At 40.3% G+C, this 16,765-nt stretch overlaps 1 protein-coding gene across 3 annotated transcripts in view; it reads left to right on the top strand.

Annotated features, from left to right (window-relative positions):
• The window catches only part of LOC123029030 (T-cell receptor-associated transmembrane adapter 1), a 94,783-nt gene that overhangs the window by 38,582 nt on the left and 39,436 nt on the right, over positions 1–16,765 (top strand). For 2 of the 3 annotated variants that reach the window (XM_044441488.1, XM_044441491.1), the window contains exons 2-4: positions 4,778–5,003; positions 8,395–8,592; positions 12,588–12,690. The gene's annotated coding sequence lies outside the window, so the exon portion shown is untranslated. Of the gene's footprint in view, positions 1–1,889; positions 2,017–4,777; positions 5,004–8,394; positions 8,593–12,587; positions 12,691–16,765 lie in introns of those variants that run through there. The other variant, XM_044441489.1, reaches the window with a different exon arrangement.

Below are 16,765 nucleotides of genomic sequence, written 5' to 3'. Positions count from 1 at the left end.
AGGCATGGAAGAACATCCATTCCTATTTCACACTGACAGCTTGCTTCAGTTCTGGCTTCAAACCAGGAAAAGTTACTTACATTCCAGTGCCTTTCAAATCAGTGGGCATATATTAGTCACAACTAACTTCATCCCACTGATTTCACTGTGATTTAAGTGTGACTATATTTTAATCTGGATAGGGCTTCTATCTCAGGAATGTGACTACATCTGTACTTCTTATTTGAAGACAGGGTTCCTGGATCTGCATCAAAGAACTATAGATCAGTGAGACGTGTATGGGAAGGTCAGTTACTCCATTTTCTCTCTGAGAAGGGAGAAAATTTTCATATAATTTGCTTCCCTGATTGGATTTATTGGAAGCTGTCTCATACCTAGGTCAGCACTGTCTGCTCTGACTGGCAGCAGTATTTCAGAGTCTCAGCCAAAGATAAATACTATCATTTGCTACCTTCCTAATGGAGATGCTAGGGATAGAATCTTGAACCTTCTATATGTAATCATTGAATTATAGTCCCTCCCCATAACAAATCCAATAAAATGGAGAAGTGACCCTCTTCTCATTCACAAGGAATTGTCCAAGGAAATTTCTGTTTTTATTGTAAGCTGCCCAGAGAGCCCTTGGGCTATGGGGGGGGGGCATATACATGCAACAGACAAACAAATAAATAAATTGCATGGTCTACTCTATTGGTCATGTCACCTTTAAATAATGATGATAACAACAACCATCATCATCATCATCATCATCATCATCGAGATAGTTAAATGTAAAGGACAAAATGAACTACTTTTGACTACCAGTTTTTAAAATGGCTGCCATAAAAGTGCTATTGATCAGAATGTATTGAGATAATCACCAGTTGCAGGATAGTTATTCAAAAGTTACTACACAAAGAAGTGGTAATCAACAGCAGCTAACAATGTGGTGAACACAAATATTTGGAAGTCTAAATATTTAAATATTTGGAAATGTGTATGCTAACACAGAAAGAGGGTTAGGACACAGTTTTCAAAGAAGAGGGAAATAGGGAATGTCCCTGGCAAGCATGTGGCCCCAGAGAAATTACCTCTGGAGAAATGTGCTCTTAAGTGTGCATAGCTTGCCCACCCCTGCACTAGCCTCTCAGCCCCTTTGGGTAGGAATTGCTTATTCTTTGGAAAGTGCCACATGCACTGAGAATGCTCTGTTGCAATACCACCACCAGCAGCAGCAGCAGAAGCAGAAGCAACAATTTTAAAAGATTTTTGTGGAACGGATTTTAAGTTCTTTTAAAATATTCCATCTGTAGGTGCCACTGGATCCAAAGTCTGCGTGTGAATAAATAACCTTTCCACTGGAATAAGCTGCTTGGTGTGGTATAATCTGACTGATTCAGTCAACACCTTATGTGTTTCTGAAAAGAAAACCCTTTCTGAAAATGAAGGTATTCTCAAGTTAGCCTGACTATTGCTACTATGAATCTGTCTCTCTGAGCATCACTGGTACCTGTTCTTACTTATGGGGGTATCATTAGTGACAAGGAATAATGTTACTAGTTTTATTGTATTTATATTTTTATGGTATCAATTTTTATTATTGTACATTGATAAATTGGGGTAAATCACCTACACAGTTTTACTATTCAGAATTAAAAGTAAGAATAATGATAATGGAACAGCTTGCCCAACCTTGAACCCTCCAGGTGCTAGAGCAAAACTCACATCGTCCACAGCCAAAATGACTACAGTTCAACTTCTCTGTCCACCCCTATTGCTGCTACTGTTTGATTCCTTTTATTAACTTCTTTACAGGAACAGACATCTCCAGCCCTGGAAGCCTGCATCTGCTTGTCTACCCTGTGTTTTAAGCTGTCAACATGAACAAGGCTATTCCCTCTTCCCTCAGTAACTCATTTCATTTTGGGAAGCTTTAGGCACAGCAACTTTTCTTTAGCCTTGTTCCGGTTGTTCACTCTCCCTGTCTTGCGAACAAATGTGATTGCTCTCTGCATGTTGTCTGTTCATACTGTCATAGTAAGTACTTCACTCTCTGGTGACAAGCCTGTCCGCCGTTCCTCCATCCATGATGCAAAGAAAGGGAAGCTATAATATGGAATTACACTTCATAAGAGGTAGCGAGGGCTTGAATGGCTCTAAAAGGGGATTAGACACATTCGTGGAGGATAAGGTCCCAGTCCTGTCAATTGAAACTTTGCTGCTTGGAACATCTGGATTCAAAGGCTTTTGGGTCTCCTGAGTCTCTTTGTCCTCCATCCTGGGTGATTTTTGCTAGACAGATATTTTAGCCCATTTGAAGGGGCACTTTGGAAGGAAGGAAAGGTGGACAGATGAGGCTCAGGATAATTTGCAACCTCTCCTCTCTTCACTCTTCTCCTTTCTCACCCACTTTCCTCTTCCTCTGAGATTTATTTATTTATTTATAAAATTTGTATGCCATCCAATTACTAACATCTCTGGATGGCTAACAGCATAAATAAATTGACGACCCACTCTGGCTGCAAATTAATAAAATACAATAATAAAATTCGATACTAAAACATATTAAAATATTGATTAAATAAAAAGGTCTTAACCTGGCGCTGAAAATCATTTAATGACGGCACCAGGCTGACCTCTCTGGGGAGCGCATTCCATATTCGGGGCACCACCGCAGAGAAGGCCCTCCTCCAGGTACTCTGTCTCCTAACATCTTTCACAGAGGGTTTCCAGGAGGGTTTCTGCTGCCGATCTCAGGGGACGGGAGGGCAAATAGGGAAGAAGGCATTCCATTAGGTATGTTGGTCCCAAGCTGTTTAGGGCTTTATAGGTAATAACCAGCACCTTGAATTGGGCCCAGACTTCAATGGGAAGCCAATGGAGCTGATAGAGGACTGGGGTTATATGAGAATAACGCCCAGTCCCTGACAGCATAGTGGCAGCTCTATTTTGAACCATCTGAAGTATCTGGACTGTCTTCAAGGGCAGCCGCACATAAAGCGCATTTCAGAAATCCAACCGGGAAGTAACCAATGCTTGTGTTACTGTTGCTAGGCAATCTTCCTCCAGGTAGGGATGCAGCTGATAGATTAGCCGAAGCTGAAGGAAAGCACTCCTTGCCACCGCAGTCACTTGGGCTTCCAAGGACAGCTCCGGGTCGAGGAGCACTCCCAAGCTGCAGACCCTGTCCTTTAGAGGGAGTACAACCCCGTCCTGGGCAAGGCCCAAGTCACCTACCCAGGAGCTCGAATCACCCATCAAAAGAACCTCCATCTTATCTGGACTGAGCTTCAGTTTATTGACCCTCATTAGTTGAAAAAGAGAGGTAGAGCTGGGTGTTATCAGCATACTGATGACTTTGCAGCCCAAACCTCCTGATGACCTCTCCCAGTGGTCGCATGTAGATATTAAATAGCAAGGGGGACAAAATGGACCCCTGAGATCACTTTTCCAGCCTTGGAGAGGCAGCTGGTATGGTTCTCTCCATGCCAGTTGTGAGAGGGCGGGGTCAGGACTCTGACTCACCCTTTTGAGGGCAGGGGGACCCTTGCCCAGCAATCACAGGCTTGCTTTCTCCAGCTGTTGGGGGCTACAGATCTGTATCAGAGACAAAATGCTTGGAATAACCATGTCTAGGGTTCCTGAGCAGCAGGATGCAATTGCGCTCTTGTCCTGCTCGAGGGCTTCCCACAGGCATCTGTCTGGCTTCTGTGCATACGCAATGCTGGAAATGCTCGGATCTAATTCGGCATAGGTCTTTTTGTGTTCTTAGGGTCTCAGGCTATTTGCAGCAGCTAGCAAACAGCTTTATTAACAGACCATTTACAGCACCTTTCTACACTATAAAAGGTCAGCCTTTTACACTGTTAATGGACATGGCCACATGTCAGGAGTCCTGCTGCTGATTGTCTCTGGGCAAATGACTGTTACATCTCTTACCTAATTAGCCAGTGCATTAACACTGATAGCCTTTTATGTGCAGAGGAAAGTAAATTGGAAAGACATTATCCCACACACTCTCCTTATTAAAAGGCTTTCTGTAGCCCAAACATTTTAATTGCTGTATGCAAAGAATGTGATCTCAATGATAGTACAGATAAATTCTTATAAAATGGGATCTGAAGTGACACAGATTGCTTATACAGAAAAATCAAATTTATTATGCTTTCATCTGAACTGATGATAGCCGCACCTTATAATGGAAATATACACAGCATTATCCTGGGCAATGTTATGAAGATAATCTTAGGTTATTGATTAGTACATGTCTAACTATTTTGTTTTATCCTCTGTTTATTACACCCCTCTGCCTCTAGTTTTTCTTAGATGGTCAGTTTATCATTTTGTAAAATATTGTAGGTCAAAGCCTACTTTGCTAAGTACAGAAACTTGGAAAAATTAATTTAACTCATCCTCATTTCCCATGACTATTAAGTTTGGCCTGTGTTGTATGGTGGCTGACTTACCCCTAATATATTTGGAAAAATCACACTAGTGGGGTTGCATATTACATGTGCTTGGTGTGACTTATGGTATGAGCTCTGGATGCCACAATTCACTCAGAAGAAATGCACTCTATGCTTTATAAACTGTAGCAAAGCCTTTGACTGTGTGGGTCATGAGAAGCTACAGATGGTCCTGAAAGAACTGGGTGTGCCTGTACAACTACAGGTTACAGCTGTATAGCTACAAGAAGCTGCTGTTTGGACAGAATATGGAGAAACAGAATGGTTTCCTATAGGCAAAGGCACCCAACACGGGTGCATTTTATGTCCCTGTCTGTTTGATCTGTATGCAGAACATATAAGAAGGAATGCTGGAGTAGGATCAGATGAAGGAGTGATCATTGGTGGCAGATAAATCAAGAATTTAAGATATGCAGATGATACCATGTTACTGATAGAAAGCAGCAATCAATCGATCGATCAATCAATGGCAATGAATCCTGATGAAAACTGAAGGAAAAAATGCTGAACATTAAGAAAACAGAAATCATGACCACAGAAGAATTACAGAACTTTAAGGTAAATAATTATGAAATTGAAATTGTGAAAGATTTGGCATACCTTGGGATTAGTAATCAATTTTAATTCTAAAATGACCGAGACTCAGAAGGGTAGCAACAAAGGAACTTAAAAAGATAGTCAAGCACAATGATTTTTTGGGGAAGACAAAGGTCTTCCCAATCACTATGAATGGGTGTGAAAGCGGGACAGTGAAGATGGTTGACAGGAAAAAAGGGACGTGTTTCAAATATGGTGCTGAAGGAGAGCTTTGTAAATACCCTAGTCCAGGGGTTGGCCACCCACGGCTCCGGAGCCACATGTGGCTCTTGAATCCCTCTGCTGCGGCTCCCTTGCCCAAAACACGTGCAGGCACAGCCGCCGATCTGCGACCGAGGCTCCGAGTTACAAAATACCAATAGGTGATGATGAGGCATCCACTCAGGATTGCCACACTAGTGGGATAAGTAAATTGCAACATTCCTCTGCTAGTGTGCAGGGAAAGAGTGGAACAAGCTTCCTGCAGGCTCTCATGATGCTCAAACCCTGCTGAAAAGATTCTCTGTCCAGAGGTAATCTCCTTCCTCTGAATGATAAAGGCTGCGCTTGGGACCTGTCACAATTCACATCACTTGACTGTTTATCTGCTAATCAGTCACTAAACACACCTATATCTGCGACTTCTCCCCCCCCCCCCCCCACATTGGCCAAGCATGGATAAATCGAAGAAAAGTTTCTGAAGAAAACCAAATGTTTAATGATAAGTGGGTAGATTCATTTGCTTTTACTGCTAACGAACTTAGGAGTTTGCTGTTTAATGCATGCAGCCCTTTAGCACTGACTTTGACTCTGCAGGAAGCTCTCCTCCTATTCAAAATATAAGAAAAAAGGAGTCCTACTAGTTTATAATGTAAGATTAAAAATAACAGTTTTTAGTGACTGAACCAAGAGCTGCAGCTAAATCACAATGAAGGTATACATAGCATTAAGGTAAAAAGCAATATATGCAGTTTTATCTTCATTTTAGATGTCAAAAGGGTTTTGCAGCTCCTGGTGTTTTCTTTTGTGTGGGAAACAGGTCCAAATGGCTCTTTGAGTGTTAAAGGTTGCCCACCCCTGCCCTAGACTAATAGGTATTAGACAAGTGCTATTAGATCAAGTCAATCTAGAACTTGCTCTGAAAGCAAAAATGACAAAACTGAGACTGTTGTTCTTCGAGCACATGATCAGAAGGCAACAAACACTGGAAAGGACAATAAAGTTGGTGTGGGAAGAAGAGGAAGGTCAAGTATGAGATGGATTGATTCCATAAAGGAAGCCACAGCCTTGAGTTTACAAGAGCTGAGCAGGGCTGTCACGGACATTCTGGAGGGCTCTCATTCATAGGGTCACCATAAGTTGGAAATGACTTGACAACATATATCCACAATACTCATTTTGTCTTCGGTCAAAACTTTTTTTAGAGTTGAATCAAGTGGTTTTGCTCATCTGTGTTATTCTTATTTGCCTCTTTAGCCTTTCTATTTCAAAATCATCAATTAAAAGTACAAATTAAGATGAATAAATCTCACTTTTGCTTCTCCCCCCTATGAAGCTCTTAAATCTCAATTTCTTTGTAACCCATTTATAATGGCATTTATGAATTGTGGTAAGTTCATATAAAGGAATGGCAATGAATTGAACTAAATTCTTACCCATCTACAATAGGCTCATTCAACAGGTGTGTTTCTAGCATTAATAGTCTCATATTCTACCTGCTTGCCATATTTCTGGTAAAAACAAGCAGCTTATTTGGAAAGAGGAGCCACAAACATGGTTAACTGCACAGGTATTAAAACCCCAACTTTTAAGATCTAAGCACTCTAAAACTCTTTACTTAGATAAACACTCCTTTGCTTTTTACGGATATAGCCATGAATATTCTGTGGATAATGTCCATTACAAAAGTTGACAAATTCCAATGTTAATTAAGTCCCCTTATATTAATAAACCTTACCCCAGTTCCCTAGCCTTCCCCTCTAATTTTAATTTTAAAAATTCCTGTTTGAAAGTAAATATTATTTCACTGTACTCACAAGTAAGTTAAATTCAATGGCATTATAGTTACTTCTTCCATGACATTTGTTCAGATGGAACACACCAACTTGTATGGGTACATTATTAGTTGGATGTTTTCTATGAAACTTGACTTTTAGTGCCATTTTCCCTTTCCCTATGCACAGCTAATTTCAATCGCATAAATCTCCCTGCACATTTATACTCTCTTAGGGTTTATATCAGGTTCTATATCACCCATGAGACCAAACTATTTGAAGCTTCATTAGTATTTAGAAAGCAACTCCATTGCAGATGTACACTTGATGAATGGAGTCCCAAGTTCTGCTCAAAATGTTATTGTGAAATAGATCAGCTTCGTATCAGAGGTGCTGAAGTTTTTATTGCCCTTCCATTTCAAGTAACAGTTCCCTTGTCACAAAGGCTTCTTAACCTGAACAGAGGGCATCTTTTAGATTGACAAAATGATTTATAACTCTCATGCTGTGTCTCAAGAATATATATGTAAATCAGGAATATTTTATTGAAATGAAAATTGCTGCTGCAGCTCTTTGATGAATGAGAGCTACATATTCTAAGGAGAAATCATCTAAATTCATAAACTCTGCATGTACTTTCCTGGGAATTGCATTATGTTAATGAAGACTATTATCGATTCATAATCCTACCTAATTAAATTTGAGCAATTGCTCTACACAAGAAAACATATGCAGTTCCATTTCCTGCATGACTCGGGGAACTTTTATTCCAGACAAAACAAGGAACACACCACACTAAACTGTTGAGGGCGGCAAAGAATGTTCACTTCCTTTACTAACTACTTGGGCACCTTAAGGGAGAAGCTGAAGCCTACACATCTTTCCTGCCACTTACACTATGAAACTTACATTGTGACACCATATTGTATGAATCGTTGGCTGTGGAATTATGCAATTTCTGTAGACTCTTGCAAGGTAAACATTCCTTTGTGCAGCTAGTCCTTTTTACACTATTTCATCTACTATGTTGAGATAAATTCAAAGGTTGACTTAGCCCCAAACATTAGTGGTGTAGTCTCAGGAGTTTTGGGATAATTGAACACTTTTGGATTTTGTTTGTAATACTATTCTCACCTTTAGCCCACCCACTGTCTTTGGTACAAAGCACAATAAAAAGGATTTCTCCAGCACTGGCAACAAGGACCACTTGGCTGTGAAAGAACATAAATTGCTAGTGTATTGGACTAGGTAGGGAGATCACCAAGTAGCCTGCACTGTCTTTTTCACCTTTCACTAAAGAGCTGCCTTTGCAAAACAGCAGCGCATTTTTACTGAATAGTGCATAAATAGCTCTCTTTGCATTTCTCATCTTTGTCCAGGTTTCTGTGCTGACAGGCATACCAGCCTTGTAAACAAAGTCGTAAAATGGTGCGGACTAGGAGCATGGAGGAAGAAGCACTGTGTGGCTTATCAGTAGCGATGTCCGAAGTACTATCCATAAGTCTTGTGACATTGGCAATGACACATCTCAAGTAGCATACCCTGATAATGGCAATAGCCACTAGCTTGGGCAGCAGGTGGGGAATCCACATTTTTCTAGCTTCAAGTATTTCTTGTGTGTGTGGCTAGGATGATACAATATCCCTGCAAGGAAAGTACTTCCTTGATGTCTGAGCCGAATCAAGCAAATGCATTACATAAAAAAGATCAACTGGGAAATATTTATTTTAAACACATGTCTTCTGCAATTACTGTAAACGCAAGAGTGATCTGTGCTTGGCGAAGTCCATCCTGACAGTGCAGGCTTGAGGAAAACTGATACAGATACTAAATTTCCTTGCCGCAGCAATGACATTCAATCCCTATCAGCCTAAGCCATGTTCAAGCCAGTGAGGTGAAAGGCTATTTGTATCCTGTTACCAATCTTCCTGAGCCACACAGGCCTTCTATTAATCCGGTTACCATAAGCCAATTTGTTTCTTTATAATGAATTGTGACTTACAGTAATACGAATGTATAAGGCTGAACTAGACAGGATGTGCAGCCAACTCAAAACACACAGCAAGAAGGATTTGAACCTAATTCCTGTCTGTATAATATTAAGTCTGACTTCACCCCTACTTTTTAAAACCCACTGATCATTTTTATTTCTAAGAAAAAAGGATTATTTCTTCTGTGTTTTTGTTACTACCTCTTAAACAAAAAAAGGAAATATTCCACACTAAGCAATGCAGCTCCCACAGGTGACAGTGTGCCAATGTGCCATGGCCATCTCTTCGAATGTCTACCAGACTTCCTGCCCTCCTGCTTTGTTTTGCTATTCTTATTCTTTATTAACTAGATTGGTAGCATGTTGCAAGACAAAATGTTGCCTTTCAGCACCATTTTGATTGCTGTGAATGCTGTTTTCTTTGAAATGACAATGGCGAGGCTGCTTCAGTTCACTTTGTCTAAGCAGTTAGAAAAAAGGGGAATGCTGAAATGGGGGTGCTAGGGTGAATTGGGGTGCTAGAAAGGGCATATTACTTTTTGTGAGTGTGTGGGGGTAATGAGTTCAATCCAGATATGTCCAATCCATAAACAAAGTACACCCATTCAATGGTACTTAAATTACTCATGATTTACTTGCCACATATATTTCAATGGGCCTACTTTAAACATGCTGACATCTGAATATACCACTGCGTACTTGTTTGCTTTTTTTAGTGCAGGTGTGTGGTATGAGAAGGTATTTGCTTGTGTGTGCATGCATTTTTTGTGTTTCTCTGGGTACCTGCAAGTTTTTCCCTTGGAAATGTGTATTTTGTTGTGCTTTGTGGGAGCAACAGAAGAAAGTCACACATGTTTGGCATTCAGGGCTCAGACCCCTCCTCTGACACATACTCAGTTGATTGGTTGAGTTTGTCTTCTGTGAAAGGAATTTTGGAGCAGAAAGCTGTTGATTCAAAAGAGAAATTTTGTTTTGGAATTCAGATTCCACTTCTGCTTTGTACCAAGGTCCTTGGACATGTAGCTTTTCTTTAATTCTTCCCTTGCTCCCTGGGAAATAGGTGTTTTCTGCCAGGACCACAGCACCATGGCAGCTGTTCCCAAGTGGGTAAACCTGCCATGAGAGCCATTTTCTGAGAAGATCTCTCAAATGACCAGATGTACCCATTAATCCAAAAAGCGTGGGAACACCCTGCTTATGTGAGAAAAGGAGGAAATGGTTACTAGGACTCAGTCCATTAGTCATGAAAAATCCTATTTACATGACTGCACACTGCACCAGTTGTGCTCTTGAGGTCCTCTCATTCAGTTCAAGGGACCTTTACAGGAGAATATCCCAATGACGTTGACTCCTAACTATGCATGTCAAACCTCAAGTTGTATTGTCCACTATAATGGACAAATCAGCTGTCCAGCCACCGGCTGTGCCTGGGCAGGAAAATATCTTTAAGCTTAGAAAGATTTTTTGATTGTGTGGCAAGCTGGAAAATGAAATAGATATGCAACTCAGACTTGCTTCTAGCAGTCCAAATATATTATGCAACCAAGGGGTTAAGTTAAAGATTAAACATCAAGAGCTTTGGAGATGTCACCCTAAATAATTTCAACTAAGAATAATGAAGGTTTAAATTGGCTTAGCATCAAGTCAGACAACTGAGGTCAAGAAAATAGGTCACCAGGATGTTGTGTTGCTCCCTGCAAGAGCTGTGGCGATGAGATCCACAGTTTAGAGCCAGGTTCAGAATAGAGATTTGAAGACTTAATGAAATACTTGTAGTCGTGGCAGGCATTAGATTACACCCACCAATGTATTCTGGAACAGGGAGACAATGGCTAATCTCCATTCTGCAGACATAAAGAGCCACAGCAAATCGAGGCTTGTCCCTTGCCTCAGGCAAAGCACACAGGTTCTTGTACCCTTTGGTCTAGTATAAAAAGTTTTTAATATAAACAACCTACCAAACTTCTTCCAAGGGAATTTAAATCTGAGTAAATGCTGTGCTCCAGACCTTTGAACATCTCTGAGACATGGGAGTTAGTGTAATAATATGAATCCAACCTGCTTAGTCCAGTTTTTTAGAGAAAATAACTGGAAGCCCTGTCAAAATGTTCAGAATCTAACTGCTGTGACTGATACGGCAGAAAAGTGCTCAAGCCAAGGGGTGAGAAGGGCACAGATGGAGTGCTGTAAGCACAAGAACTGACTGGAGGAATACCTGCAGAGAAAGCAGCCTGCAAAGTAAGCCATATGGAACACAATGGGACTTGTGTCCAATTGATCATGCATGGAATTGTGTTAAAGAATGACCAATACCATCAAATGGAACTTCAAATGATGTTCTGGCACAGGGTCCAATACTCACAGCATTTCCCAACCTGGGAGTTTCCAGTTGTGCTGGGCTGCAACTTCCATCATCCCCAGTCATCAGGCTACTGTAAATTATGGGGGTTATAGTCTAGCACATCTGAAGAGTACCAGTTTGGGGAAGGCTGTCTTACATGTTCAGAAACCTAGCACAGTAATAATTGCATTTTCATTCACTTGCAGTGACATCTCTGCAGGTAGGGTACTTCATCATTGGTGTAGGGCATTTTATTCCATGAACTATCTTATTCCAATTATATGGATGAATGTGTTGATTTTAGAAAATATCCTTTTGACTCTGCACATGCTTCTTACTTGCAGCGCTGATAATATTTTACCTTGAGATGATAGATAGTGTAAGGAATGTAAAGGAAATCCTGCAAGTGAAGCCATGAGGCATTTAACTGATGCTTTACTGAGGCTTCCTCTTCTATTTTCTTTGCATTTTTACTCACGGTTTTTCTTTCCAGAGGTTTTCTTTTCTGTTCCTATCTATTCCATTACATCACAACATGGCACACTGAGCAGAATTTACATAACACTTCAATAGCAAATAATGGTGTTGATACAGGAAAAAGCTGCATTATCCTCACTCTAAAAATAGCCACAAAGCTATGCAAAAAAAACGGCTGGAAAACGCAGGAGGAGGGTGACATTGTGTAAAGGACTTACAGACATCTGTGAGTTGAGGAATCACAAGTGCACAATAAAGGTCTTGCATAGCAAAAGCATTTGCGAGAAGATTCAGTGAACTGCAATTGAAGGAATTAATCAGGAATCATCTATAAGCATGGTGCTTGAATGACAAAATATCTTCATAAGGATTTGTGGCATGAGTTCCAAGAACCTATGGAGGCAAAATGTTCACACTGGCTCACAGCTGTTTTTTTAAGAACCATGTGATTGAATTTTTCTTCATGGTATTAGTGCAGTGACACATAAGGGAAAGTCTATATCTACACAGTTCATCCTTAGAGTATTCTGGAACTAGAACCTAAGTCACTCACATGCAATGCACATTCCCAGATAAGTGCACTTGGGCTCAGTTCTTCAAGTGTAGTAACTGTAGCTTTGAGAAGAACGTTCTTTTGGTTTATCTCCAAATATGCTACGCATGTTTCTAATTATTTCTTTCTTCTCTTGTTTTTGTTTGTTTGTTTTTTATGTCCTCCATTAAACAGTTTAAATATTTATATGTTTCATTATCCTTCTTTCTAGTCATGCAGCTTACGACAGCCTTCTTTCAGGAGACGTAGTACAGAAGATTAAAAGAGTGCAGGTTGGAGAAGGCTATCCACAAAGCAACACACATGTTTACACGGTGAGTGGATTGTTCCTCTGGTAGCTCATTTAACTTGAGAAGTTCAGTGAGGAATAAATATCCCTCAATACTAAGAGCATTGACTGAGATTGATTTGTTAAATATACAAAGTCATGGTGCAGTGTTTTATTTAATCCTATTTTTAAAGCTGGACTACCACAATACATTAGAATTATATGTGAATGAATAACTTTCAGAGCTGGCAAAGATGCTTTATTTGAAAGCAAACCTAAAGGTTTAAAAGCCATCCCATGCTGGGTTTTTTGGAGTGGGGAAATTATGGGTTAATTGTGCAATCTTCTCATGCTTTATAATTGGAAGCAAGCTCCACTGAAGTTCAGTGGAACTTACTCCCACTCAAATCTGAAGATCCAGTGCAGGTTTTGGAGAAACAAAAGTGCAGGCAGGCATTTCACAGAACTGGTTCTTCTCAAATCACTGGCCTGTTCATAAATTTTGGGTTCTCTCCAGCCTGAACATTTAGCAATTGTGACTAGTGGCCATTGATAGCATATCCTCCGTTATTTCTTTCTTCTAATGCTCATGGTCCACTCACATAGCTTCAGTGATTTGGAACAGATATGCTTAGCACTCTGTCATCTATTGTATAAAACTAACTCCCTTTGTGCATTAATTATTTGAAGGGTGCCTGCCATTCCTCTGGCATTATTCCAATGTTGCACACCTTTCTTGATTCATTCCCATCCCCATGACTCCTTTCATTGACCCTTTTTTCCTCTATATGGAGAAGTGCATCTTCCAGATACTTGTACCCAATTCTCAGTAACTCTTATACTATTTGCAGAAAAGGCTCCTAATTTCAAAAGGAAGATCTATACACTCTAAATCTTTTTAATTTAGTGTGAACCAGTTATTGCATCACTCTTCCAGCCAAACCCTTTCATGCCAAGAAGGTGGGCAGGATTTCCCTCAATGGAAAATTTGTGTCTACAAAACTACTTAGAAGGCCAGACTGAAAGTGTTGCTCAAAGTTATGGAAAAAAAGTTGTGGTTTCTCCACAGGAAGTCTGTGATGCTGTTTATATGTGAACAAGTCTTTCAGCAAGCTGCAGGTGATGCCATGATAGTAATGAACATTCAAACTTTTCATATAGAGTTATTACCTTCTGTGTAAAATGGAAGATAACTTGCCTCATTGAAGACAGTATTTACCACATACTGTTTTAGGATTAAGTGTATTAAAAGTTATTGGGTTTTAAAAAATAAAATAGCTTGCTGTGCTAGTCATTTGGAGCACTCTACAGTCTTTGTGTTTTATCACCAAGCCTTCATGCAGGCATTTGATAGGAAGCAAGTCCACTTTGTATCACATTACAAACCCTCAGGTGTTACCAACAAGGCTAACTACATTGGGAAGAAGTCCAGCAAGTGCAAGGGACGGATTTTATGCAGACCTTCACATCATGACCCTTCTTAAGGCTTTATTATTATTATTATTAGGACATTTCTATGCCGCCCCTTGCCAAAGCCTCGGGGCGGCTTACAACACAATACAATACAATACAATATAAAAATAACAATATAAAATTAAAATACAAAAATAACAATATAAAATTAAAATTCTTTCAGTCACTCCTCACAGAACTTTGTTTCCAGTCCCCTGATCATTCTTGTTGTCCTCCTCTGAGCCTTTTGCAGTTTATCTGCATCTTTCTTGAACTGTAGTGCTTCTCATCAGCAGACCACATCCCTCTTTCCCTCCCTTTCAGTAGTCTCAAAATGAAACCTTAGAAGTACAGTTCTTTTATTGAAACTCAACTGGTTACAGTACAGTAAAAAGCAGACCAGCATTCTTTTTGAAATGTGGGAAAAACTTCTGCCCATGCAAAAAGCTGCATCCAAAATGAAACTTCTCCTCCTTCCCTCCCTTTCAGCAAAGCTTCTGCCTCCACCTTCTTGGTGGGCTCCTGTTGCTTGCAGATTTGGCAGCCGGAACACTGGACACTTTGTAATTGGTCACTTCATCCATCAGCTCTGAGTGGGTCAAGGAATTCCATCTCTGTTGCGTCTCCCACAGCTCTGAAAAGTCTCCCTCCCTTTCCCAGGCAGGCTGCTTCTCATACTCTGCCTGATAAACTTCACTAGAAACCATCAAGTCCTCCCCTTGCCTGCTCCTCAACCTCCACCTCAGTACCAGGCGACTATCTGAGCAGATTATGATGTGTGAGAGACAGCACTCTTCTCTACAGTGCCCAGAACTGAATGCAATACTCACTCACAAGGAGGCCTAAACTGTGCTGAAGAGAGGGGAAATAGCACTTTGCATGGTTTGGAAATGACGCTTCTTTTATTTCAGTCCAGAGTTGTACGTGCCATTTTGCAGCTATTTCAATTGTTGACTCATATTCAGCTTGTGATCTATAACAACTGTAGTATTGTTGAGACAAGTATTCCCATCATGTAACTTAAGTCAAGCTATATTATGTCCAGAACGTTCCCTCTGACCCCAGTTGTCACCACATCAAAAAAATGAGATCAAATTAATCTTGTAGGATTTGTTCTTGGCAAATTCATGTTGACTGAATCATTTATAGGTATCTGCAGACCGACTGCTTTGTAATCTTTTCCAGAATTTTCCAGAGACTGATGTCAGTCTGACTGGTTTGTAGCATCCAGGTTCCTCCACATTTCCCTTTGGAAGGTAGGATCAGCATTAGCCTTCTTCCAGTCATCTGGTACTTCATCCATCCTTCATAATTTCTCAAGAGGACTAGATGGTGGAACTGAGAATTGTTCTGTCAGTTCCTTTATAACTCTAGGAGGCAGTTCAATGGGCTTTCGAGCACTCATTCAAGGTGACGAGGTATTCTTTGAGCATGCTTATATGCTTCCAAGCCCAATTCAACATGCTCATCTTGACCTATAAACCCTACACAGCTTGCAACCTTAAGATCTATGGAATGCGCTCCCCAGAGAGGTTCGCCTGGAGCTGTCGTTCTTTGTTTTTCGGTGCCAGGCCAAGTCCTTTTTATTTAAACAATATTTTAATAACTGTTAATATTATTTATTGGTTTTAATTCTACAGCCAGGTTGAATCTGGATTTTATATGTACTATTTATATGCTTGTTTATTTATTGTATTGGAAGCTGTCCCGAGGCTCATGCGAATGGGACGGCATACAAAAACTCCAAATAAATAAATAAGATCTGATGGTGCACCTCTCCTGACTGCAATCTTTCTACCTGGACACTGAAATCTAGCTATAGGTCCTGTCTCTGAGTTCCACCTCCAAGGGAGTCTCAGGTGATGGCCATAATGACAGTCCCACTGAGCCCCACCTGGCATTCACTTTAGCATCCTTTCAGTGTCAGCTTAGAACTGCCCTCTATTATAGGATATTTAATTAGCTTATTGGGACTTTGTTAGATGCTTAAACAGGTTGTCTGATTAATTAATATAAATGCTGTAGATTTTATATACATTTAAATTTGGTTTGGGTTCTTTTTAAAAAAACCTTTTCTATGACAATCTTTTTATGTTTTTGATGTTGTTTGTATTTTTATATTGATTTTTATGTGTTAAACCACACAGAGAGCTCTGACTATTGGACAGCATAGAAAATAAATAAATAAATGCTGATGGGAGTGTTCTCATGTGTTTTATTGAGACTGCTGCTCCTGGCTGATGCCAACATTCATGATGAGTGGCTGAGGACTTCATGGTCTCCATTACAACCATGGGACTGACCCAACATGGCATTAGCCCAAACCATGTAGCAGGGCATATTCTAGGCCTGGTTTTTTCAACTGGACATGGTTGTTTGAAGGTAGGGGACTTTGGGTCAATCCCTTTGTGATGACCAGATGAGGTTTATGCTTACATTAGCTTGTCTGTTCTGCAAGAGGGCAGACCTATTAAGATGGTCTTCCCTGAGTACTAAAGGATTCAAATGGTTTCCTGAGGACTCTGGGAATTTTCTGGCTGACTTTCCTCTTGACACCCTGTCTGGTCTGCCAAATGCAGAAATGACCAAGGCAGTTGAAACAAGTGCTCTTGAATGCCCACTCCACTGTAGAGCTTTTACGGCTTTTACACTCCAGAGCTGAGAGTGAT

This window comes from Varanus komodoensis, unplaced genomic scaffold, assembly GCF_004798865.1.
Source record: "Varanus komodoensis strain SLA01 unplaced genomic scaffold, ASM479886v1 scaffold4, whole genome shotgun sequence".
NCBI classification, from domain to species: Eukaryota; Metazoa; Chordata; class Lepidosauria; order Squamata; family Varanidae; genus Varanus; species Varanus komodoensis.
The sequence above is the reverse complement of the archived record's forward strand: the minus strand, read 5'-3'. Positions and strand labels throughout refer to the sequence as shown.